The sequence below is a fragment of the Leopardus geoffroyi genome, chromosome A1, assembly GCF_018350155.1.
Source record: "Leopardus geoffroyi isolate Oge1 chromosome A1, O.geoffroyi_Oge1_pat1.0, whole genome shotgun sequence".
NCBI classification, from domain to species: Eukaryota; Metazoa; Chordata; class Mammalia; order Carnivora; family Felidae; genus Leopardus; species Leopardus geoffroyi.
Genome location: NC_059326.1, coordinates 77,537,302 through 77,564,312, shown reverse-complemented (window position 1 = coordinate 77,564,312; position 27,011 = coordinate 77,537,302). Strand labels below are relative to the sequence as shown.

General features: G+C 43.7%; 1 protein-coding gene and 1 long non-coding RNA gene across 3 annotated transcripts in view; both read left to right on the top strand.

Moving 5' to 3' along the window:
* NALF1 (NALCN channel auxiliary factor 1) overlaps window positions 1-27,011 on the top strand; it is a 628,680-nt gene that overhangs the window by 561,093 nt on the left and 40,576 nt on the right. The gene's annotated exons all lie outside the window — the stretch shown is intronic.
* On the top strand, window positions 4,032-25,555 carry LOC123599677. Its single transcript, XR_006713259.1, has 3 exons — window positions 4,032-4,425; window positions 12,260-12,262; window positions 25,546-25,555. It is a non-coding gene; the product is annotated as an uncharacterized LOC123599677 (long non-coding RNA).

The window sequence follows — 27,011 nt, the reverse complement described above, 5'->3', positions numbered from 1 at the left end:
TAAGAATATACTCCGGGACAAAATTACTACTAAACTGTCCTGACTTGGAAGTCAGTTATTTCTTTGATGAGCAAAGATTGAATATGTCTTTCCTTGGACTTTATAACAATAGCTTACATTTGGAGATAGTTTTATAATTTAGTAATTGCCTTCCCATATACTATCCATGTACTGTCTTTGGTATTTTCATCACAATAGTATGAGGCGCAGGGAGACGTTAATTTCCTCCGCGAAGAGGGACGACGTGAGGTCTTTGGATCAGTTGTGCAAACTGGACTGTTCAGACTCACGGAAGGGGGGAAATGACATGTATAAAAACTGGATCACGAAAGCTTCCCCCACACACTGGCAGTGTCTAACCATTGACGAGAAGGATCCGTGTCAGAGGAATGAACACGCCTCCCCGCGAAGAAAAAGCAAGTTAGTCAGAGTAAGACTAAAATTCGTATTCACCTTTTTTTGTCTTTCAGAGGGAAAATGGCTCTATGCTGATGAGATGCTAGGTCACAATGATAAAGCTCGTCCAGCATTTAAATAAATAAATAGTGGATTTGGCATGAATACACAACTCCTGAAAGTGTCAGCACATACTGTGTTGATGGTGCGCTTCTTTGAATACAGGACCATCAGAATATTGCAAGCATCTTTTCCCCAGCAAAATCACTGTAGCAATGAATATTTATTTTATCAACATCATAGCATTGCTCTGGCCCAGGTTTTTGCAGCGTCATTATACAGAGTCAATATGAACAACGGAGTAATTTATTGCAGGATTTGAAATGATGTCCTGTTGAGGGAAAATTCTACAGCCAATCTTGACACAGAATGATAGCACAGATTGTTGCAAAGTCCTTGATATGCCTTTTAATTGATGAGTTCAACACACAGGGCAACTTTCCTATAGTCCACAAGGCTAGCCTGATTTCTGTGACTTCCAACGCTTTCGGCACTGCCTTGCCCAGTATTTTTCCTCAGTGATTGGATTCGTGAGGGAAAGGAGGAGAGAGGATAAATGAGAACTACCTTCAACCACCCAGCTTTTCTTGGGCAACATTGCATGGCTCATAGAACCCACACTGTGGGAATCAAATGGAGGTATCGCATCTCTTTATCTCACTTCCAGCTGCCTCCTGGAACCACAACAGAGAATATCCTTCAGTTTACTGATCCCTGACCATCAGCCCTGCTTGCAGGTAGAGCCCTGGCTATTCATCTAACCCTGTAGGAAAAAGAAATAACAGTTAAGCTTTAAAAGAAATAAGGGGACTAGAGAAGGAGGTAGCGTTAAATATCTGAAGGGCTTTCTCTAGCTCTTTCTATCCATACAGATGCACGGTTCATTGATTCGTCCATTTCTTGAAAAAATATTCAGTGAATGTCTAGCACGTTCCAAGCATTATGTTTGGTGCTGGGCAATAAATGAAGACAGTTACGGTCTTAGACTTATTCCTCAGTCGTGTAGGCTCAGGGTTGAGGTGTGGATACACGGTCATCAAGTACACGAAGATAAACAGCTCGCATTGTAAGAAGAGCCGTGGAGGAAACCAGCCGGGGCTGTGATGAGGCATGATGGGGGTGAGGATGGGGTGCTGGGCTAAAGTCAGTCAAGGGGTCTGAGGGTGCTCTCTGGGGAGATGGAGTTTAAACAGTGATCTGAAGGGGAAGAAGGAAGAGGTGGGGGGCAGGCCAGATGGCACTCCAGTACATAAAACACGTAAGATGCAGAAAGAACTTAGACTGCTTGAAGAAACAGAGCAAAAGGGCAACCTCACGGGAGGGACACAAGAAAGTGGCACAGAACTAAGCTGTGGTCAGATCACCACCAGGTGTTGGAGGTGAGACATCAGGTGTGACCGGCCCATGCATTGAGAAGGAAGAAGGTGGCAAAGGCTTGAAAGCAGGGAGTGATGAGGGGTCCCCGGGGGCTCAGTCGGTTGACCATCCAACTTTGGCTCGGATCAGGATCTCGTGGTTCGTGAGTTTGAGCCCCGCATTGGGCGCTGTGCTGACAGCTGGGAGCCCGGAGCCTGCTTCAGATTCTGTGTGTGTCTCTCTCTCTGCCCCTCCCCCACTTGCACTCTCTCTCTCAATCTCTCAAAAAATAAACACTAAAAATTTTTTTTTAAAAAAAGAAAGCAAAGAGTGATGAAATTTGGGTCACGCTCCCTGCGTGATGGATTGCTTTGGGGCCAGAATCTAAGTGGTAGCCGAGGGGAGGGGGCTTGCCTGAGGCTGGTGGTGGTGTTGGAGAGAAGGGACAACTTGGAGATATTCCAGATGTTCCTTGCAGGTATGATTGATGACAGGTAAGAATATTAGTCTATTTGCTAACAGCACTAAAGTTGGAATACGGTGGAGAGATCATCTGTCCACCGAATACAATTTCTTTAGGAGATGACTCGGGGTGGGGGGGTTTATGTAACATACTTCACATCTAAAGAATGATAGAATCTCTAAGCCAGGTCTCCTTACTGTGATCTTTTCCCACAACACGGTACTGCACACGGGATCTTCAGATAAACACAGAGACGCAAAAAATGCACGCATGGCTCTATCTTTGAATTATTTATGAATTGTGCGTTAATTAATGTTGATCAATTAATTAAAATAAATGTAAATTAATTCAAAACATATCAATCCTAGCTTGCTCAAATATTATGAAAGAAAAGCAATTTACCCCTGGCAAAAAAAACATGATGCCAACTTTCTTCCCTAAACTAAGTAAAAAGAAAGCTCCTTGTACCAAACGCACCTCGCTGTCCCTCCCTATTTCTCTTTCATTCTTTCTTGCTGTCAAAGCCTGACAGCTCCTACCGGGCACTCACCTGGAGCAGGACACGGAAGAGGAAGACGGAAAGACCTTCCCAGCAAGGGTCCTTCTGGCCCTGAGCAGCCTTGGTGGCACCCCAGCGAGGACACCAGGCTGCTTGCAGGAATGCGCCGACAAAGAAGAGGAGGAGAGAGGCCAGGTCCTTGCTTTGCGCCACAAGGTCTTTGATCAAGGATCATTCACTGGTCGTACAAGACCGTCTTTGAGGATCTGTTTATACATGTTTCTGAGCTGGGAGTGTAAACTAGGGAATGGACTTCCAAGGCCAATTTGAACTAATTTAAAAAGCAGGGTTGGGTTCCTAAGTGTTCTGTGTGTCCAAGGGTTTAAGAGTTCATAGGTTTTTTTCAAGAGAGGAGGTAATGGGAAGATAAGATTTCCAAAGACCCTCCGGAGTCAGCAGGCTCTGCCACGGGTGCTGAAGAAGTTTTCTCGATTTGCTCCACTGCTTCTGCAGGGCCTCGGGGAAAGTCACATGTGGGGAGTCCCTCGAGAAAAGGAAGGGACCCACTCTCCGCCAACCGCGGCTGGACAGCAGGTCGCATTTAGGGATTCCACATCGCCAGTTTTGGTAACACCTGTCATGTAGCTGTTCCCATTTTGCAGGCAAAGAAACCGAGTGTTAGAGTAATTACATGACTTTTTTATAAGACCTGACATTCAGTAACAGCGCGGATTTGTGTCTGCTTTCCACCCAACAATAAAATAGATGCCTACTGTATCCCCGACACTTTGAAAAACTTCTCTTCTGTTAATCATTAAATCCTCAGTACAGCCAATGAACAGAGTATCATTAATAGCACATCATATAGGCTTTCTCTAAAATAAAAAAAAATTTTTAAAGGAGGGAGGCAGGTGGCGCCTGAGTGGTTCAGTTGGTTGAGCCACCGCATCTTGATTTCAGATCAGGTCATGACCGAAGGGTCAGGGGATCGAGCCCCGTGTCAGGCTCCATGCTCAACTTACGGTTCTCTCTCTCCCTCCCTCTCTCTCTCCCTCTGCCCCTCTCCCCCACTCTCTCTCTCTCTCTCAAAAAAAATAGCACATTGCATAGAGGGGAAACTGAGGCACAGACAGGCTCAATAAGTGCTCGTCAAAGGAGGGACACAGCGACTCAGAACACAGTGGAGCGAGGCTTCAGTCAACGTTCTTGCAAGAGCAGGTGTCTGATGGGCAGGCACACTGGGGGCAGTTACAGCAGACAATTTATCTCCTAGTGTGCAAGTTCCTCCCCTGGTTCCTCATTGGCTGAGCACTGCAGAGGTTACAGCCTGGCCCAGATGTCGCCTATGCCCATGGAAGGCAAAAAGTAGTCCGATTGAACGAGTGTACCTTCCCCATGGTGACACAGAGACTTCAGTTCTTTGGTGCATCCTCATTGCAAAGTCCGCAAAAAATAAGCCCGTGAAACGGGGGGGGGGGGGGGAGAAGAAACCGGAAGTGAAGTGTCTAAGGGCGTGGGGACCATCCTGGTGGGGGGGGAGGGGTTCATGCATATTTCCACTATGTTGTAAACCTACTGTCAACCAGACAGCACAGCTTTTATTTGGTATTTCTGAAAATGAATCATCTCCCTTACTTCTCACAGAATGGAAGTCTCCTTATCTTGAAATTGTTATTGTCATATATTTCTATTAAATATTTTTATTCAATAAGAAAATAAAATAGGCAGTAAAATAAAATAAAATAATAGGCACTATTTCTATTAAATATTTTTATAGAAACCATAACAAGAACCACAGACCTGGTAGCTTAAACAACAGAAGTTTCTTTTCTCACAATTCTGGGAACTGGGAATCCAAGGTCAAGGTGCTAGCAGGGTTATGGAGGTCTCAAGGGGAGGGAGGCCTGTCCTCTTGACTCACGGTTGGCCATCTTCAACCCGGGTCTTCGCATGGTCTTCCCTCTGTGTGTGTCTGTGTCCAGATTTCCTCGTCTTACAAGGACACCAGTTGTAACTTAAATACCACTTCCAAGTCCTCTCTCCAAACACAGTCACATTCCGAGGTACTAGGCTTTATGGCTTCAGCATATGCATTTTGGGGAGATACAGTTCAGCCCATAAAACTGTCGTGACATCAACGCTTCGTTTGGATTTAGAGTGACTCGTAAGTTACATTTCCTACTAACAGAAATTAATTTCCTCCCCGGATTCGCCTTAACAGAGCTCTCAGGTTCAGAAACTTGCCAATCTCCTGACTCCTTTGGCCTGCACGGTGCCTCTCTGCTGGCTGTCTGCTCACGACCATTCTCCCCAGGTTACGTTCCTCACGTGCTTCATAAGGAATTTATTCCCAGAGGCCTGTGCTACTGGTCTTGTTTCCTTTCATACTTCCTGGGGAAATGCTTATGCTTAGGTGTGTCCACAGCATCTGGATTTGTGTCTAAACCCCTACTCTACCTGCTGAGCTCTAGAACAGTGTGTCCAAATGTTCATTAGCTCTGTTCACCTGTCCTACTAAACTCCTAAGCACCCTCCCCAAACCAGCTTTTAATACTCTCTTACAATAAATGAGACAAACTTATCCAAACTAGAAATTTGATGCTTATTATAGGTTGGATTGTGCCCTCCCCTCAAAATTTATGTTGAAGTCTTAAGTACTTGTGAATGCGATCTTATTTGGAAATAGGGTCTTCGTAGATATAATCAAGCTAAGAAGAGGTCAGTAGGGTGGGCCCTAATCCAATATGACCAGTGTCTTTGGAAGAAGAGGAAAGTGCTGTGTGAGGACACAGACATTCGTGGGAAGCCATGTGATGACAGGCAGAGAAAGGAAGGTACAGCTGTCAGCCAGAGAGAGAGAGAGAGAGAGAGAGAGAGAGGGGGGGGCATGGAGCAGTCAGCCCAGAACCTTCCAGAGCCTGTGACTGCCAACACCTGGATCTTGGGCTTAGGTCTCCAGAAGTATGAGAGAATGAATTTCTGTTATTTTAAGCCACCCAGCTTCTGGTCCTTTGTCACAGTAGCCCCAGGGAACTGATACAGTGCTCAATCTAAAATAGTTTTTTTCCTGTTGTCTTCCAAGTTCAATCAGTCACTTTGTCCTGTATGTATCCTGCAAATTCTCATCTCCTCCTTCCCATTCCAATGCCACTGCCCTCGCCCAGGTCTCCGTCATTTCTTTTGAATATCGCATGTCACTTGTTTCTCTTTCTATAATCTTGCCCCATTTAAATCTATTCTTCATACCGCTGTTCTAATAATCTAACTAAAACATCTCTGCGTGAAACTCCCCCCTTTCTTAAAATCCTGTGTTATTCCGTGGCTTATCTTCCAATACATGCTAAAGTCCAAGTTTCTTGCAATGACTTACAAGGCCCGGTTTCTGTGTCTGATTGTTGGGTTTCATCGCCACGGCCTGCCCTGCAATTTACAAGAACAGCAAATTGCTTGATATTCTGCCCACACAAAAGCGCATCGTTCCCTGACTCTTTATTGTTGCCCTGGTACCATCTGTCTGGAAAGCCCTTTCCTTCTTGATTCCCTGAGCTAAACCCTACTCGTCATCCCAGATTCAGCTCAGGATCAATCCCCTCCATGAGCACCTTGAACTTGCCCACATCTGGCCGTGTGGGTTCCTATACCTCCTTCTATTGAGATAGCTGTTGTCCCGGTCTCATCCCCCCCCCCCCCCCCCCGGACTGAGAGCTCTTTGGTGGCAGAAGCCATTCTCAACCAGCACAGTGTCGGCAATGCTCAATGCAACTGTGTGTACCTGATCTGCCTCCTTCCCTGCACATACGCCTGCTGTCCATTTTAGAAACAAGTCATGGCACCTATGTCCTTCTCATCCATCGAACAGCATTTACTGAGTGGACACACTGAAAATGCTCATCACCTAATTCTGATAGGAAGATAAGGTTTTAGGAGCCAAATGACTTGTCTAAAGCTATATAGTTGATAAGTAGTGGCTTCAGTTTTTTAAATAATGAGGATTCTAGTCTATTTTTGAGAGAGAGAGCGAGAGAGAGAGAGAGAGAGGAAGCACATGTGCACAAGTGAGAGCAGAGCAGAGAGGGAGGGAAACATAGGATCCAAAGTGGGCTCAGAGCTGTCAGCACAGAGCCCAATGTGGGGCTCGAACTTACAAACTGTGAGATCATGACCGGAGCCGAAATCAAGAGTCAGATGCTTAAGGGACTGAGTCACCCAGGCGCCCCAGATAAGTGGTGATTTCAAACCCTGGACACGTCCCACAGCACCATGCTGGTTCTATGTGTTACAATTTTGACACTTGCAACAAATTGCATCTACCTAACAGACAATACCCCTCTTGTACCAAGTTTAGCTCCATCCTGGAAAAGAAACCTTATTTTACACTATTAGCCTATACTTTTTATAATCCTCTGGATTAGAGATAATAAATTGTATATATGTGCCTCCTATGGGAGATTTTATTCCCTCGTGTGTGTGTGTGTGTGTGTGTGTGTGTGTGTGTGAGCACGCACGTGCATTGGTCGCTCCTGGATTTATATCTTAAACTCCAATTTTCCTCCCAAGCTTTGGACCAGTGTGTCCAACTGTCCAATACCTATTTTTGTTTTCAGTATGACATATATATATATGTGTATAGAGATACATACTTATTATATATTAACTATATGTCTTATTATTTATCAATCATACATAGATCTTTGAGGACTATAATTCTGACAAGTGCAGCAAAATTAAGACACTTAATATCTCTAAATATTTTTATACTTTTCTTCCTGCTTAGAACTGTAACATACTACACATTTACAGTTTAAATGTGTGTTCTAGAACTCACTATTCTCAGAGTTTCCCTTTCTCTGTACTTATCTCCACTCTTCTTTATTAAATGTTTCTAGTCCTGCAATTCCAAATTAATTAAGTTGCTAGTTGAACTAACTTGTCATGTTCAGATTCTTCATGTTGTGTGTGCTTATGACAATTTCTCATAAAATAATCAAGGACAGAAAAATAAGAGAGGGAGAAATATTATATAATATGCCCCAGGAATGTCATTGGCCGACTATATTGGTCAAATATAATTAAACCATTGTAGAGGAGATTTACAGTTTATGTTCCACTAATTTGATGTGTAACATTGAGAAACACACCCCTTCCTGTCTGTGGTCCGGGCTTCAAAATGAACGTAGTATTGTCCTAGCCTGGGAGTTTACAGTCCATCTCTCTCTGGGCTTTGCCAGGGAGAGGAGCTGACCTTCTCGTCTTCTTTATCCCGACAAGAGCCTGGCACATTATTGGAAGACACTGACCTCGGGTCAAACGCAGATCCCCGGGGAACATCTGAAATTCACCCTTCTGCAGAAAAAGTGGACACTTTCTGCTTTGCAAGCCTGAGAGATTCTGATACTTCATTGGACCTTTATCCCCATCCTGTCCCCCTTCTCTATGTCCTTGTCACCGCCGGCCCCTCCCCAGGATCTCAGGCAGATGGGATGGGGGTGGAGCTCAGCGCGGGAGATCCTGCAGCAGACTGCTCCAGACCACTGTGAGAAGATAGTGAGTGATGGAATTCATATGTGAGTCATGTGCTTTCCCTTCGGAATATTTTCTCTTTGTAAAATGACATCATTCCCTATGATAATATTTACAAGCGCAGAAAACCCCTTCCCAGGTCTTCAAAACGTGGAGGATGGTAATAAAAGGCAATGCCTTTCAGTAGCAGACCCCCATCAAGTACTAATTGAACTGAACAGCATAACTTCAGTCTCTATAATTCATGCTTTCAGATAATTCTGTCATAAGTCTTTGAAAAACATTTGCTTAAAAGTGTTCTTGAGGGGCGCCTGGGGGCTCAGTTGGTTAAGTGTCCAACTCTCGGTTTCGGCTCAAGTCATAATCTCACGGTTCACGAGTTTGAGTCTCATATCGGGCTCTGTACTGACAGTGCAGAGCCTGCTGGGGATTCTGTCTCTCCCTCTCTCTCTGTCCCTTCCCTGCTCTCTCTCTCTCTCTTTCAAAAATAAATAAACTTTTAAAACAGCTTTCTTGAAAATGATGTTTCTTCGGATCATAAAAACAAATCCCTTTGCACTCGATGCAATGGCTTTCTTAAAAGGTGTGCGTTCACAAACTCGGACTATTTTTACGTCACTGTCTAGACAGCAAACATGTTTAAGAGATGGAATTAACTAGTAACTATATAACAATTAACACACTACTCTCAGGGATCCTTTGAATAATAGGAAGGTGGCATGCTCCATTAGTAAATCTTACTTGTTTTATTGATTTCTAGTAAGAATTTCTAATAAGTTGTAAAATTATTAATGGTATCGTGGTACATTAGTCCACGAGTTAAAGACAGAGTTCTACAGAAAAAGAACGTGAAAAAGAAAGGGTGGGTGTTAGTGGAGAGTTGCACGCTGCCATCTCAGAGGAAGGCTGCATGGGGATTAATGTGATACGGGGATCATCAGGATGAAGGCAGTTGGAGAGGAAGGAGGTGTGAGAGCCGCACTATGGCTTGTTAGCATTCCAGAAAGCAGAGCACTGGGGCCATCATGTCATCAAGTCTGTCTGATGTCTAAGGAAGGTGTCAATCAGTCATTCCCCAAAATAGAGATGTCATAAGCCAGTTCTTAGGAATAACCCTGTTGGAAGGCATTTAAAAATCGTGAAATAAAGGAGCAGCAGGGCTTTAATAGCTTCTGTGGGTTTTGTTTGTTTGTTTGTTTTGGTTTTTGTGCTGAGCTTATACCTAGACCCAGAGTAGGGACTCAGGGGAAGTCACTTGAGATTGCTCTTGGCAAGGCCAGCCAGCCCTCGGCGAAGGAGAACAGATGATCTGTTCTGCTCCCTTTCCACATGACCCAATATGCTGCTGGGCGCAGGGTCGGCTGAGCTGACAGAACCTCTCAGCCCTGCCGGGCTGGCTGTCCAGCCTGTCTTTGATGTTTATAAAAATGGCATCCTCATTAAAGCAGAGAACACAAGATCCTGCCATCTCAAGGACACGTTACCCCTTGTGAAAGGATAAGCAGGTCACAGTTGGCGCAGACTGCCTGGCCCAGGTGCTGAGGTCCTGTGTCTGAAGACGCAGGCCACCGTCACCAGGTGACTAGCAAGAAGGACCCCACCGGAGCTCCAGGGAAACTCCTCTCTGCCGTTTGATTTCCACCAGACCCACGTTTTCTGCATTTAAAGATCTAAGGAGGAAAGATAGTGTTTGGAAGAGGATGTTGATTTATCGCTCTTTACAAAATGGAGCATACAAAAATCTCCACTGAGTTGTGCTGGCTCCATTTAAAATGTAACATTGGCCTGAATACCTAACTTCTCACTTGAGACTCTGAATACGAGAAGCCATAGTTGGTCCGTTACTACTGGAAAGGTAGAGATTTTCCAGCAGTCTACATCTTTATTTCTATGGCAGTTCTGTTCCTCAGATAGTTTTGAGAGTCACGTAGTGATTCAAACAGCAAATGAAAGGAAGGCCGTAATAGAATACACTCCTGTGATACAATAATAGTATTGACCGCCTATAACTTTTATTCCTTATCATTTTACAAGTAGACTGTCCATGTGCTTACCTAGGGTATCTTTTTCACTTAGTTTGGGAATGAATAACAATTTTTAAGTGACCTGCTACCTGTCTTAGGCATATCTTATGAGTTGTACTCTTTCCAGTTATGATTATTTGACTCATTTTTTTTTTTTTTTGCATTCGAAATACCTTTACGGTCAATTTCCCCTTGACTTTAAAACTAAGCTAGCATTTTTAAATGACAAATCGTTTTTAGATTAAAAAATCAAAAAGAGGGCAGCTGGGTGGCTCAGTCGGTTGAGCGTCCGGCTTCGGTTCAGGTCATGATTTCACGGTTAGTGGGTTCAAGCCCCGTGTCGGGCTCTGTGCTGATAGCTCAGAGCCTGGAGCCTGTTTCAGATTCTGTGTCTCCCTCTCTCTCTCTGCTCCTCCCCCGCTCGTGCTCTGTCTCTCTCTCTCTCTCTCAAAAATAAATAAACATTAAAAAAAAAGCAATAAGATGCAGACGAAAATACTCTTTCCTCGGGAACATGGTGGGATGCAAAATTGTTTCTAAAATGAAGGTTATGCTTCTATAGTTACATTTCAGTAATAAAATATTTTTAAATTTAAGGGACTAAAGTTATTGTTCACTTCATTATCCGATCATTTATACCGGGAAGAAATAGCACTTTTGTGTGTTATTTAAAATCTTTCTCCCTCCCTCTCTCCTCTCTCTCTCTCTCTCTCTCTCTCTCTCTCTCTCTCGCCTTATGTGGTAAATGTAGTTGTTCAGGCACTGAATTCAATTTAGCTGGTATTGATTGTTGTTCCTCTCTTCCTGCCTAAGATCTGCTTACGTAACATGCAGCAGAGCCAGACAGAAATACGCCTCCGTAACTCTGAAAGCAAACCACTTGTGGGTATTTTTGTCCTTTTCTGATGCTCCCAGATTTTGACTGCGATGGTCTGTTGGGGATGTTTTCCACTCAGATACCTACTTCAATACCCAAAAAGGTCCTTTACCTCGAGATCTTCCGAAGATGCATAGGAGATGAGAATTAGCAGGCCCGCACCCTAGGCTGTGAATGCTACACCTGTATGCGTTCTCCTACTTGCTCACTCCTTTTCAGACAGGGTGAGCAACAGACGCTTCTCTTAACCATGATCCTTGCTCACTAGAAAAAGATGATACCGCTACTTGGAGATGACGGTGAATCCCTCTTGCTGTGGCCTTTTGCTTGCGTCTTGCCTTTGTCAGTGTCTCAGCCTTCCCCCATGTCTCTTCCTGCTTCAGGCCACCTTCCTGATACGAGGTTGCAAAATATGACTTGGAGTGGACTCTCCGTCTTTAGATCCGGCAGTGTCCAAATTTCAGAATTAAAGCACCCCTTTTCCCCTTAACTATTTTCAGTCGTTTTATGTCGACTCTCAAGGGCGTAGAACCCAAAGGCTTCCCTTGGAACTTAAAACGCTGTCCAAAAGATCAAGATGGGGATATGATTGTACCTCTGGTGTGGGATCATTTGCAGGACGACGTGAGGGGCACCATATAAAGTATCTAGAACAGTAACTCAAAAGGGGTGAGTGCCCAGAAAATGTAGGCCTTGTTTATTGTCTGTGGTGTTAGTTTCCCAGGAGCTACGTACAAAATCTTTTTGCACGGGGCTTTAGCCCTCTGGCCCTCTGAGTGTTCTGCCTCGAGCCCAAGCAAGTGCCCTCCTCACTTCGGCCTAGATCACTAACGAGGTGAGAAACATTATGAAGATCATGAAATTTCGTAAATTTTACGCACACATCTAGCAGCGTGAGCTTATCAAATTGGTAGGTACTGTGAAGAGCAGCCCCTCTGTGTCTCTTTTCCAAGGATTGCGATTAGGATGACACATTCAGTTGATTTCTAGGTCTGTTGTTTGTGCTACGTGAAAAAGCATAGAATCTTAGAGATGGAAGGCGCCGAGGTGCCTGGGTGGCTCAGTCAGTTAAGTGTCCCACTCTCGGTTTTAGCTCAGGTCATGCTCTCGGGTTCTTGAGTTCGAGTCCCGCATTGGGCTCTGCACTAACAGTGCAGAGCCTGCTTGGGATTCTCTCTCCTCTCTCTCTGCCCCTCCCCTGCTTGCCCTCTCTCTCTCAAAATAATCTTTAAAGAGAGAGAGAGAGATGGAGGGAGTCTATGAAATGCCATCTTTGTTTCCCTGTTCCCCATAGTTGAGATCTCTTGTACTCTGTATAATATCAAAGATGATATAGATCCCAAGATGACTACACTCTGGCATCGTCTCTCCGTGATCAGATAGCCTCCCTGATCACCTCCATCGTTCCCCTTATTTGGAACTGTCCATTTGTTCCTCTGATGTGGATGTCAGGCACCATGGTAGGAATAATAAGGCATGCCCTTCCCCACCTAATTACCTTGGCATTATCTCCAAGGACTTACGTAAATGGTGACTGGGAAGGAGGAAATGGCCGTGATTTGTAGGACTGATGTACTCGCGTCTCCATTCTTCCCAGACCTTATTTGTAAATGTTTAAATTTAGATCAAAGTGCTTGATCAAGCCTGCTTATTACAAGCGCCCTGACTTTTTGTGGTTGTCCTGACACACTTGTTTCCCCCCAGCCGTTTTGAACTCTATTATTGGAAAATAAAAACGAAAGATTAAAATTGCTTAAAAATGTTAGACTACTTTCACCTGAGCTGAAACATCAAAACTTCTCTGCTGCAAGGGATGCTGTCTGCAGTCACCAGTGAAGCAGAAGATTGGGAAGGGTTTTGAAGGGCAGCTAATATTTTCAGTCTTCCTTCCCTTTGACCTTGACGCCATATAATATGGTTTGGGGTTGCTCTTTAAGTGCACAAATCGGATTGGCATTCAAAGTCACACAGAAATTAACAGCTCTCTCTTGAGGGCAAAGAAATTTTTGCACAGCTCAAAAATTGCTTCTTTTTTTGGATATTATAGTCCAAAGGCTTAAAGAAGAGCTACCAGTAAGACCAAAATGTAGTTGGTTGATAGCAATGCCGAGAAGCAGAAAGGTGAAAAATATGGGGCATGGATTTTTTTTTAATGTGGAGCTTTTCCATGTAAAGGAATTTCGAGTCTGAAAGTAAGGCAAGTTCAAATATGCACCAGTCTTCACAAATTAGGGGGCAAACACGGATTATATGAGCCGTTAAGAGAGCTGCAGTCTACATGTTATACCTATGTAACATTTAAAAATCATTAATATAGGGGTGCCTGGGTGGCTCAGTCAGTTAAGTGTCTGACTTTGGCTCAGGTCATGATCTCGTGGGTTCGAGCCCCACATTGGGCTCTGTGCTGACAGCTCAGAGCCTGGAGCCTGCTTCAGATTCTGTGTCTCCTCCCTCCCCCTCCCCCTCCCCTGCTTACTCTCTCTCTCTCTCTCTCTCTCTCTTACAAATAATTAACATTAAAAAGATAAGGGGCGCCTGGATGGCTCAGTAGATCAAGTGTCCGACTTCGGCTCACATCATGATCTCACAGTTTGTGGGTTTGAGCCCCGCGTCGGGCTCTGTGCTGACAGCTGGGAGCCTGGAGCCTGCTTCGGATTCTGTGTCTCCCTCCCTCTCTGCCCCTCCTCTGCTTGCACCCTTTCGCTCTCTCTCAAAAATAACTAAACATTAAAAATAAATAAAAATAAATAAATAAATATCATTAGTATAGTAAAGACTTTTGAGATAACACAGGCAAAAATCGACAAATAACTGAGGACGTGTGAGGCTTTTTGTGTAAAGATTTGTATGTCATTCGTAAGTGGACAGCCTTGGATCTCGTTTTCATTCTTACCCCTTCTTCACCCTGTCCCGTGCAAACATTTTTATAAAAACTGTATTTGCCAATTTTCCATTTTAAAATACAGGCTACTGAGCTTTCATTCGGTAAATTGCAAAAGCCTTGAATTTAGAACAGCCCACGGCCATCACTGGTTTTCAACGTCTAAGGCACCATCGATGATTCTTGCTCTCCTCTGCCTAGCCCAGCTGGCTGGCATTCTCTTTCACCTCCTCTCATCTGGTTATTTCTTTCTTGGGTTTCCTTTCATTTTTCCTTTGTATCTGCTTTGTATTCCTCGCAATATCTACTAGGCAGGCAATACATATTTATTATCTTGACGTTTGTAATTTTCCTACTTAGTTCTACTGTTCCGTGCATACTGAAGGGGGGATAAACACCCAAAGAGAAGATAACACGGTAAATACAATACTGTCCATATATTTGCACAGAAAGGCTTAAAGATGTTCCCACCCCAACAGGGAACCAGAGATAAAGTTGTGGACCTTACCCTGGGCTTCTAGTTTACATGTGTAGATATGGAAATGCTTTTGAAATTAAAGGACATATAGAGATGAAGGAGAGAAACTTGGGGGAGTATAGTTTTTCTTCATATATAAAACCTAGAGTTTCTAGTTTATTAGATTGAACCACGTGAACTTGCTGTTTTTATAGATTACAGTGGTTGAATATCAGGAATTTCTTATGGCTCAACCTGGTAAGATTAGCCCACGCATGATACAATAATTTTAATTCAGAAGCGTTGCTGTCCGTGAAGACGAAGTCGGCAATGCAGCAATTCACGCATTATTTCGCTGTAATTCTCATTAGCTTGCTTCTCAAGGGCAAAATCGTAGGAGACAGGACTTCTCTATGATGTGCCAAATCTTCTGTCACACAATGGAACAGTGCTCCTTTGCTTTTCCTTTTTTCTTGCATACGCTTGAAGTTCAGTTTGGGATCCGAGGCAAGAATAATGGTTTTGCTGAGACAGCAACGAGAACATAAGTGAACCTGGAAAACCCCTACCTGGAAAATGAGCTTTCTTGAGCCCAGGGAGACTTTAATTAATGTTAATGGAGAAACCTCCTTCAAAACCCAATTAAGCACTTAAATGTGTTCTTAATGATCTCTGCTCTCTGAGTCAGGGTGTAGAGAGGGGAATTGATTTAACACCAGGAATAAAAATATAAATGTTCATGGGTCCAGCGTTGTGGCTTTTTTCTGCGGAAGCTTTGCTTTCTTTCTCTTGGCAAACAAGCTCGCCTGCGGGTTTCTCACGCACCCTGAATCTCCTGTTGACCCCTCACCCTGCTCTCTTGAGTTATGCCATGCAAAGGTTAGCAGATGAGCCAAAGGCATCCTTTGATGCATAATAACAGTTATATAAAGCACTTTTAAAATACAAACAGATTTTGAGTACCTAGGCATGAGAAATGATCTCCACACTCTCTTTATCACAGGGCTGACATAATGAAAATTCCCTCTCCTCGGAGACAGAATGCCTTTCTCCAGCAGCCCGTCGTCCCCATCATCATAATTGGTATTGATGTTAGATTAGCAGGTATTTCCCATGATGTATTTCCTCATTAAAAATTTTTTAATGAAATCTAAAATGAATATGCTCACCTAGGCTTACTATTGCTTCAAAATATTTGAGTACCTGTGTCCAAGACATGGCCTATATTTTATCTGACACGTCTCTGGCTCAAAAAGTTTTATGCTGGAAGCTAAAGGCAAAACAATATTAGAAAATACTATAAAACATTCCCAAGACGTCGCTTCTAGGAAGCTGGTTGGCTTGAACCATAGAAGAGAATCCGTTTTCAGAACAGTATCTTAATAATTAAAATGGAGGGTTTGGGGGCACCTGGGTGGCTCAGTCAGTTAGGTGTCTGACTCTTGATCTCGCCTCAAGTCGTGATCTCGCGGTTGGCGGGTTCAAGCCCCACGTTGGGCTCTGCACTGACAACGCAGAGACTTCTTGGGATTCTATCTCTGCCCCTCCCCCTCTTGCTCTCTCTTGCTCTCTCTTTCTCTCTCTTTCAAAATAAATAAACTTAAAAAATAATAAAATGGAGGGTTTTCCAGGGAGACAAGCAGAAGCATCATCAACCAAGAGTCTCCAAAACCCTTCAACTTGTGTATTACCCTTATATTACCCTCTGTGTTTATGGTGTTCCGGGTAACAATGCAAATGACTCAAAAGGACAAAACTCTTCTTGGCATATGTTTGAGGTAAACTCGACAACAGAGCACATCGAATGGCTCACGCCATTGCTTTGCCTCTCCAGCAGAGGCATACATTTAACTTCTAGCCCTCTTTCCCCTGTAGTGATACAGCGGTCTTCTGCCTGCTTTCCTGTGTCTCCCTACTCTCCTGACACTGAGTTCTTTCCTCAGTCTACCCCTTGGAGATGCAGGATCTTCGAAGACCCTACGAGAGATGTTTGATGATCTGATTTCATTGAATTAGACTCTCAATCTGGCCATTTCAGTAGAACTATAGGAGCTATGATCATAATTGCATGCTGCCTCCTTACCTGTATTATGCATTTTTCAAACAGCCTATATAGGTTGGAACTGCCATGGACCTTCTTTTGAGCTTCACCTCCATGGATATCACTGTTGATCTAAAGTAACCAAAAATACAAATGGATCAAATAATCAAATAATGGTACCATTCCCTTTACCAATGTCTCCAGCATATGCTTTCCACATAGTAGATACTTAGTAAATGTTGGTGGGGTGAGAAAGTCAACAGAAAAGGCAACTCGTCGGTTTTACCAGCATGTGTTACACATACAGAGCTCACATTTTGAAATATGGGTCTTTGCCAATATATACCGTTGGCAAGGTCTTACTAAATTCGATTTTCCTTACATATATATGTGATTATTTTATCCTTCCTAAAATCCTATGAGGTTGGTATTACTCACGGAAGCTCAACTGAATAAGCTAAGTGCAAATAAATGCACATCACCAATGTATCACAAGTAATAAATGCCACTGCTCACAGCTTCCCATGGCTCTTTCTCACATGAAGGAAGCTAGTTGTCTGTTACGTATTCCTTTCCATTACATTGTCAATCTTGTCTTGTAAAACTGGCATCTACGGGGGGGGGGGGGGGGGGGGGGGAATGTGTGATTGTTTTAAACATTGTTACTTCCTTGTTTATCAAGATGTGAAAATCACCAGGACTATGCAGTCTTGACTTAGGTAATGGAGAAGATGTTTCAGAAAGGTAGTTTGCTAGAATCGTAACTTCAAGTAATTACCAAGAATAGTTGATCAGAAGGTCTCAGTTCATTCATGATCACTGCTTTCATGCTTCAGAGCCATCTACAGACACGGTGTTTACCTCTGGCCTTAGACGTTTTACGCACCTTCTGACTTGAACATCTTTAACAGCTTGCAATAATCAAACCCGTTCACTAACTCTTCCTAGGCGATCAAGGCACAGTGCTAGACACGGAGGGCTCTTCACATGTGTCAGAAAACATGTTGTCCTAATGGCAAGTCTAGGACACTGTCACGGGCAGAGGGGATACTAAGGCAAGCACAAAGCAAGTATCCACATGATTCACAACCAGTCAGAACTACAGGATTGAGAAGTGTCCGTGATCACACAAGGAAGGTCTATGTAGAAGTACACAACACCTGTTTTGCAAGACGGAAGACACGTAGAAGAAGATTGGGGCTTTGACTTAACCAGGACGAACACTGTTGCAGGTGGATTGTGTCCGGCCCCAAGGAATTTTCCCTCCCGCTCTGGCGATGTGTTGAGGTGCTTAATCTATACTTATCATTTATTTCGCCAGAAAGAAATCTCCTGAGATGATAGAACCCGAGAACGTCTGCATACAATATACATAGGGACAAATGAACCCCATACTTTGTGAATATAAAGTATCCAGTGGACAGAGATGCCATGCAGTCCAGTGGCTGGACGTGTGGGGTCTGAATCTAGTCTGGGTTTTAAATTCTGGCTTAGCTTGGTCACTGCAGTCAGGGATTTAAACTTTCAGGTCCTCATTTTTCATGTCCACAAGGAAAAGGAGGAATATTGCTATATTTGCCTCAGAGGTTTGCTGGGAGAATCAAAGGAGCTACTATACGAAATACTTTGATCAACAATTTCTGGCACGTAGTGAGTGCTGTGTGTTAGTGCTTATCATCTTTGCTTTCCTCAACGTATGCACGTCGTTCTGTTGTTTCAGATCGACAGTGATTATAAGAAGTCATGCGTCCGACCTTAACCATTTTTAGACTGTAGGCCTATGAAATACGAGCATCAGGATTTCATGTTTTGTTACTCAGTTTATTCCACAGTGAAGGAGAAACCTTTTTGGATGGCTTTTTACAGGAGCACTATGTGAAAGGAACAGGCTATTCGGCGATTTTCACCATAAAAGAAGCAATTTCCGTCTAAATGTTTATACATTCCAATAAATATGCAATTAACATGATTTTGCTCTTATGAAGGAAAAATGTGAAAGACATTTTCTAGATGGATCTGGGTTTGAAATAATGAAAAGTACCGTAAACTCTAACAAATTTATTGCGTATATATAATATATGCATATAATACATATATGCATATAATATATATAATATATAGATACATATATATTTTTTTAAATGAGAAAATATGTTTTACCTGCCTGGCACAATGCTTCCCTCATACTGAGCTCTATTATTTATTTATTTATTTATTTATTTATTTATTTATAGCCAAGGTGTAGTTGACAGTTTTACATTAGTTTCAGGGGTACAACATAGTGATTCAACAAGTCTATACCTTATGCCGTGGTCACAAGCACAGCTAAATCTGTCACCCCACAATGCTATTACAATGCCATTGTGCTGGACCTTTTATGCCCATGACTAAAAGCAAACTGTTTTTGCCAGAATTTTCTGATTGCTTCACTTGAGAATACACATCTTACCCAGAGTCTTCCCTCCAGTCTGTTCTCTGGATGCTCCGTGACTTCAGTAAGGGGGCAGGTTTAAACCCCAGGCATTCCCTGTGGTAAATCTTGTTTCTTCCAGCTCACAGACCCTCAAGGAAACAGCCTTTATGAAGAATCCTAAATTCCATCAAGAATATTGGAGTCATAGCTCCACCCAGGGGAAAAATGTAAGGAATGTTCCTGGATGTGGAAAGTTTCTTCCCTACGTGCATGTGCTGTCTCTCTCTCTCTCTCTCTCTCTCTCTCTTCCTGTCTCTCTCTCTCTCCAAACGAAAATGGAAATGACATTTGTATATCCAATGATTTATTTTTTACTGATGCATAGAAACATGCATTCTCAACCCAGAAAATTCCTCACATTAAATACCCGGATGTTCTCATAGCAGTCTACATAATGGTTTTAAAAAGTACTCTCTTAATTTAATTTAGACGTATTCCAGCACAGTTATGGACTTTCTGTCAGGTTTTACTCTGAGTATGAGACCAGGTTCCGCCCTATTCATTCTGCACAATTTATAATCATCAGCTCTCTGCTCTGAGACTCTACCTTCCACAGTTACTAGCAATTAAATTATTACTAGGAATTCTGCTGGTTATAATTTTCAGTATTTGTGGATATTGTATTGTTTTAAACAAGGCATGATTTTATGTTAAAAAACACATTTCTGATGTCATGCTAAGCCCTGGGTGAAAGAAGACATGTGCAACTGAGAGTGGCTTGCCTACCTACAAGCCACTGTGTTGTGTCTGTCTGCAGAAGAGGGAACAAAATGTCTTCCTGTTGACCTTGAGTTTTATTCTTTAAGCACAACATTCGCAGGGTAAGTGGAAAGAGTCCGTTAGCTTATATTCATATTCTTAACTCTATGAGTAGTATAGCTTATTTTTTTTCCAAGACATACACAGCATACTTGGAAAACAGGAAACACACTGTATTTTACTAACCTACAGGTGAAGACGGCGGAAAGTATGGAACGCGAGAACATCCAATTAAAATTTGTCTTAGGAAACGTGTGAGGGAGGAATTCAAAAGCCCTGCCTTTCAAACCTTCATGGTTTGCCTTAATTTGAATTAGGAAGCCATTGCGCATGAGTGAGCTTATTTCTACGTTCCCTGAAACATCTTAACTTTGCCATTCAAAGACATGTGTTTCTGATTTCTTTGGCAACGACACGATCTAAAACGTTGAAATAGTACATCTTGCTCCGACCAATCAAAACAAAGAAATAGGAGTTTTTACCGCTATCGTTGCTAAGTCAAATCAGAGCCTTTTTGGCTTATCCAAAATTGTATTCATTCTCCCAGCTTCTACTGCTTAGCCTCAAAAGAAATGGGTGTCATGCGATTTCTAGATTAATAATAATAATCATCATTAAGGACTGATCAGGAAAAGGAATTCTACTAACTAGAATAGGAGGGAACCGCTTCATTGGTCACTGCCATTCGGACTCTCCTTCGACTTGTGTATACGCCAAATCATTCACCATTCAGGAAACGTTAACCAAGTCCTGCCCCAGGCCAGGCCCCCCGCTGGTGGATCATTCATTGATAAGTAAGGACAGATAACGTTCTTACTCTCAGTAGGATTTTTACTGTTTGTCTAGTTGGTTAGATAAAATTCATTAAGATTTGCTTGCACAATTCAAGCAGGTGCTCAGTTTAGATGTCTGGCCAACGCATTTTCAGAACTGTCATGATTTTCTCCAGGACTTCAGGAGTTTGCAATTGCTTTTTAACTAATTCAGGCTTCTCCTAAGTGGGGTGTATACACACGGGGCATTCACAAGATGGTCCATTGGAAGGTGACAGGAAAATCGTAAAATTCTGTTCAGAGTTGGTATCTATCCCATGTTTTGCATCGCTTATGTTTTGCGTCTGTTTTATAGTTCGCATATTATGCAACGGTGCGTGTGTATACTTTATAAATCAATGTTTATGTAAGGGAAATATACTAAAAATTTTTAAACGAGTGAGTAATAAACATATATAAGGGAAATATACTAAAAATTTTTAAATGAGTGAGTAGTAAACATTTTCAGCCAGTATTGTTTAAGGTGTGTATAATTTAGTATCACTTTCGTATAAGGTAATAGTTGAATTAATGTGACGTGAAAAATAACCAGGGCAGAGGAAGGGGGGGGTGCAGATTTAGGACCAAGACAAGAAAGGTAGGCTTCCTAATTAGTGGGAGCTGTTAGTTCTAATGAGAGGCATTTTTTTTTTTTTCAGACAAAATTCTGGCTCCTTTCTCATTAACAGTAGTATGACTTGTGTCACTAACGCTAGAGTTTCAACCATGTGTTAAGATCACAAACCTTGTGATCCTTTGCAGTATTTAAAATCTTTCACTATCGAGTAAACCGCATAGCATTGGCTGAAATATCTTATTTAAATATGCATTGGATTATGAAGTGTAGAGAAGGTTCGAATCTCCAAAGCTTACTCCCAGTAAGGGGGTTGTGGGTATCTGTTTATACCTGAGGTCAGTGATGCACAGTGAAACACATTTGGGGGCGCCGGGGTGGCTCAGTTGGTTAAGCCTCCGACTCTTGATTTCGGCTCAGGTCATGATCTCAGGGTTTCAGGAGTTCAAGCCCCACATAGTGCTCTGCGCTGACAGCTCAGAGCCTGCTTCAGATTCTCCCTGTCTCTCTCTGCCCCTCCCCTGCTCGCAGTCTCTCTGTCTCTCTCAAAATAACAAAATAATCTTAATACACACACACACACACACACACACACACACACACACATTTGGATGATGGGTGGGAGTAGGTAAAATGACCCAAATTCTCAGCCTGGCTCTGCTCTGTTCTGCTGTGGGATTTTGGCCAAGTTGCTGAGATTCTCTGAGCCTGAGTTTTCACACTTGTGAATTTGGAATCATCACACTCCTGTCACATCACTGATGCTCGGAGGACACTGGCAAGATAACTGATCCTAGGAAATATTTAATTATCTGCTTCCATCCAGCTGTCTTCCTCCCACCCTTTGCTCTCCTCCTTTCCTTCCTGCATCCCAGGCACATCAGCAACTATCCCCTTTCCTCTCTTTGACGACCCCTGTCACTCCCTCTCACGGACTGTCCCCTCCTCTTGTCTAGAAACCACCTCCCTTCGTTCATCAGTGATGTCTGCTTTCTCCAAACACAAGAGCCCTGGTCACATCACACCACTTAGTCCATCTTGTCTCGTCGCCTTTAATCCGATGATATTATTCGTGATGCCAGGAAAAGGGTCTTGTAGTGGAATTTTTAACCTGCCCCCAGCCCTGCTCCCAAGGCTACTTACCTAATGTCAGGTCCATAGCCAGCTCTCAATATGTAATTTTGGGCTAACAGATCAATTGAATGACACCTTTGAAGCCTCGGTCAGCTTCTCCCGTTTGGTGATCACAGCGTACAACTCAATCCCGATCGGAATTTCGGAGCGTTCACTCTGTGACTTCTTAAAGCCATACATTGTACCAGGATCACTGGCATGTTTCTAGCGGTCAATACAGACCAGGTTTCAATCAATAGCATGTTTCAAGGGTCGGGTGACGTGTAAGACTGCTGTATTCCCAAGGCGCTGGTTCGCTCACATCCACACAGGGGCTGCCGTCTATTAACATCCGCCCTGCTCCTCATTGCTGCCAGGACACATCAGGATAAGGCCGGAAACCATATCAGTGGCACAGTCTTGGCATAGCTGTTGCGCATCGACTCTGACGACGAAATCAGAAGCGCTCACTTCCATGGGAAACATAGACACTGCGAAGGTCCCACGCGACCAAGGGACAATGCACCTTCTTTGGGCAAAGGTAGATCATTATAGTTTTAACTGAGAACCCGTGAGAATCTGTGACTGGTGAAGTAGGACTGCAGTCGGGCACTGTGGATACAGAAACGCCCTGACGATATAGCAAAGATGTAGGAAACTCAGATAGATACACAAAGCACTTGACATTGTAGCTCTGGGAGGTATACACGTATGTGAACATCTTGGAATAGATAGATTAGGAGTATTATCAGAAATAACTATAAATTACATGATGAATTTACTTTGCTATTTCAAATTTTCCATATTTTACTTTGGGTTCTGTGACAAAAACTATGCATTAACTTTCTTCAGACCTTTTTTTGTGTGTTTCTCTTAAGTGAAGCAATCGTAGGACGTCCCCTTCTATTTAGTCTTATGAAGAAGTGATACACCAGAATTTTTTAGCGAAGGTACTGATTACTTATGACAGCTTAACTGAGTGTATGGGTATTTTCTAGATTTATTCTCCATTCCGGGATAGAGCACTGATTCATTTACTAATCATCACGTGCTCTATGTATTCTATGAGTCCTACAAAATAAGGAAAGTTTGACACATTTACTCGCCTTCTTTCCTTGGTGAGTGTATTATCCCTTAATATGCCTAAGACCGGTTTCAAGACGTCTTATCTACAGACTCACTGCACTTCGTTCTTCAAAAGGCTGATTTCCCCCTGTTTGAACCCTTTTCAAGATTCCAAACTCGCTTAAGGCATGGGAGTCCAAAATTGAATTCATTCATTCATTCATTCATTCATTCATTTATGTGGGCTCCACACCCAATGGGGAGCCCAGCATGGGGCCCAAACTTATGACCCTGAAATCAAAAAGGACCTGAGCTGAAATCAAGAGGCGGACACCCAACCAAAGGAGCCACCCAGGCACTCCCCAAAACTGAATTTATATTGAGGTGTTTGCTCACTGTCTTTTTAAAGCTGTGAATTCTAGTAGGATCGCTTTGTTCAAAGGATACTTTTATGATGGTTCATACGGTGGGTTTAGAGGTGGATTTAGGGGGCCAAGTGGCATGCAGTTCTACTGTGTTCCCAGGTCTTGGCTGGCGATCGGTCTACAAAAGGATCTATCGTTGACTCCTGTTGCTATTGAGGACGGCAGTGTATCAACCCGTGGCTCAGACTTGGAAGTAGTCTCCATGAAAGAAATCCCTTCTTTTCCAATGTCTGTAGTTAGAGCTTCCGACATTTTTGTCGCTAACATGATAATCTGGTGACTGTGGCTCATTAAAAGAGGTCTTTCTTGACACCCTAAGAAATGGCTGCTTACTGAGCACTTAATTCAGCTACTAATTATCATCTTCATATTCATTTCTGAGTGTACAATAGGTGTAGTTTGGGAAAGGTATGAATTACTGTAATCTGTCTGCCAAAACTTTTTAGCCAAAGTCTCAGCCAAAGCATTACATCCATTTTTTTTTTAATTTTTTTAATGTTTGTTCATTTTTCAGAGACAGAGACAGAGCATGAGTGGGGAAGGGGCAGAGAGAGGGAGACACAGAATTTGAAGCAGGCTCCAGGCTCCGAGCCATCACCACAGAGCCCGAGGCAGGGCTCAAACTCACGAACCATGACCTGAGCTGAAATCGGACACTTAACTGACTGAGCCACCCAGGTGCCCCAGTTTTAGCTGATTTTTAAATTAATCACATAATGACATTTAAAATGTCTGTTTCTTTTTTTTAATTTTTTTAATGTTTTATTTATTTTTGACAGAGAGAGAGAGAGAGAGAGAGAGAGAGAGAGAGAGAGCTTGAGCAGGGGAGGGGCACAGAGAGAGGGGGACACAGAATCTGAAGCAGGCTCCAGGCTCCGAGCTCTCAGCACAGAGCTCGATGCGGGGCTCGAACTCACAAACCGTGAGATCATGACCTGAGCCAAAGTTGGGCACAACCAACTGAGCCACCCAGGCGCCCCAACATCACATCCATTTTTAAAAGCAAGCGCAGAATAAACTCCGCTCTCTGCAGCCCTGCGTGTTAAACCACACCCTGCCTCCTCTTTGGGTGGGAACCCGTGTCTTCTTGTGTCCCAACCCCACATTGTGCCTCAGGACCTAAACCACAGCATTTGGAAACAGAGGTTCAATCCATGAAGTAGATTTATTGGGCCTCTGATAAAAGAGTTAGCTGATCACTTCAAAGGGATCCATAGACTTCACTGTCTTGGAAGCCCATCGAGGTTCTGGTTTGGGCTGTCCTGCACGAGATCTCAGAGCCAGGAGGACTGGCTCACGCTAACCAAATCACTGGACAGAGCTCTGCAGACCTGAGGGCCGTGGGACAAATCTTTAATGAGAATTCCGAGGAAGGTACACCCAGGGCATTGAGATGCAAAAGCGCACAAGCAGGGAAGATGGACAAGGAAGGAGCTTTGCCTTTAGCACAAGCCATAGAAACATCCATCTCAGATCATGAGAGGTGCGTGTAGACTTACAGACACGGCCACAAAGGGTGGTAGGAGCCAACCGGGCTAAGAGATCTGCGAGGCAGGTGGCAGGAAGAGCGTGGGTGCAGGGCCATGGAGAGCATGGCACGTTGAGTGGCCCCACAGGTCACCCTCCACAGCCAGAGAGCACAGAGTGGAGAGAGGCACAGACAGAAATGAGCTACCGTGCGAGATGAGCAGAGTCACAAATCTCTGGGTCCATTACAGAGTTCCAGCTTCTTCCTGAGCTCTGTGCAGAGGTCTGGAATGATTTCAAGTGGTGCAATGAAGTAATCAAACTAACGGTGGATAGATTATTCTAAGTTTAGGGTGGAGAACAGCATGGAGGAGGAGTCCACGCCTGAAATCACCAAATGAGGTCCATGGATGTATCCATGTGGCAGTGTAGGAGAGCGAGTGATGGTGGCAGCTGGCATGATAATGGTGGTGATAGAAATCAAGAGGTATGGGACCGTTGGGTGGCTCAGTTAAGCATCTAACTTTGCATTTAGGTTCAGGTCATGATCTCAAAGTTCGTGAGTTCAAGCCCCGCAGAGGGTACTGTGCTCACAGTGCAGAGCCTGCTTGGGATTCTCTCACCCTTTCTTTCTGCCCCTCCCCTGCTCGCTCTCTCTTTCTCTCTCTCTCTCTCTCAAAATAAAATAATAAGCATTTTAAAAACTCAAGAGGTATGAGCAGGTGTTAGAGCTATTTAGGAGGTGGACTCACAGGACTTGGAGATTAAACAGTCATGGGACAGAGCAGAAGGGGGTGTCCAGCGTGACTCCCAGATTTCTCACTCTTGCCTCTCCCCGAGAGGAAGTTGCCAAATTCCACTGTGGACCCGCAGCGATTGAGAGGATAGAGTACTGAGACAGAGACTGGGTAGGAGACCATTTCAAGGTAGACCAGATACCAGAGAAAGAGAGAGGGAAAGAGAGAGAGAGAGAGGTGCTTTGGAAACAAAGATTTAGCTTCTCTGTTTTAAAGATGACCATTGAATCCTCCTAAGAGTGGATGATTGCCCTGGAAGAACGTGTGGAGGAAAGTTTAGAACACAAGCCGCAGGGGTACCAACATTTTGGGGAGTGGCAGAGGAAGCAAACAACGGTGACGAGGAAGGACAGGTACAGATGGAGGAGGCGTGGCTGGGGGAGGGGCCAGCCAAAGTCCCATCATCAGGAGCACGGAGCCAGTGCGGGCATTGAAAGAAGGAGCTTCATCAGTAGCGTTCAAAGCTGCCAAGAGGTCAAATAAGAAAATAACCCATTTCAGCAGCTGGGTTTATCATCGGAGCAGCCAAGTTGCTTAGAAAGAACAGCTTCTGTGGAGCGGTTGGGGCTGATGCCAAATGAAAGGGAGAGAGGAGGGAAAAGATGAGACAAGCCTGCAGGGGCAAAGCCAGGCAGGTGTGAATGAGGAGGAGAAAGGGAGAAACGGAATTGGCTTTGTATCCCTTGGATAGCGCTGGAGACACAAGTGCTTGCTGGGGTTTTCTGAGCCCCATTCTGAGTTCCATTCATCTTTGGATGGAACATTCTCTCTTCGTAAGAAAGCACCGTCGATTTGCTTTGCTTTTTTTGTCATCTGTAGCATCTCATGTGTGTCCACAGACTCCCACAAATAGCTCCCTGGCTGGCAGACTGGCGAGGTCGCACCCCCTTTTCTGACCAGCTCCCTCTCCTGTGCGGAACGAGCCTGGGGCCCCAGCGTGGTGGTGAGCACA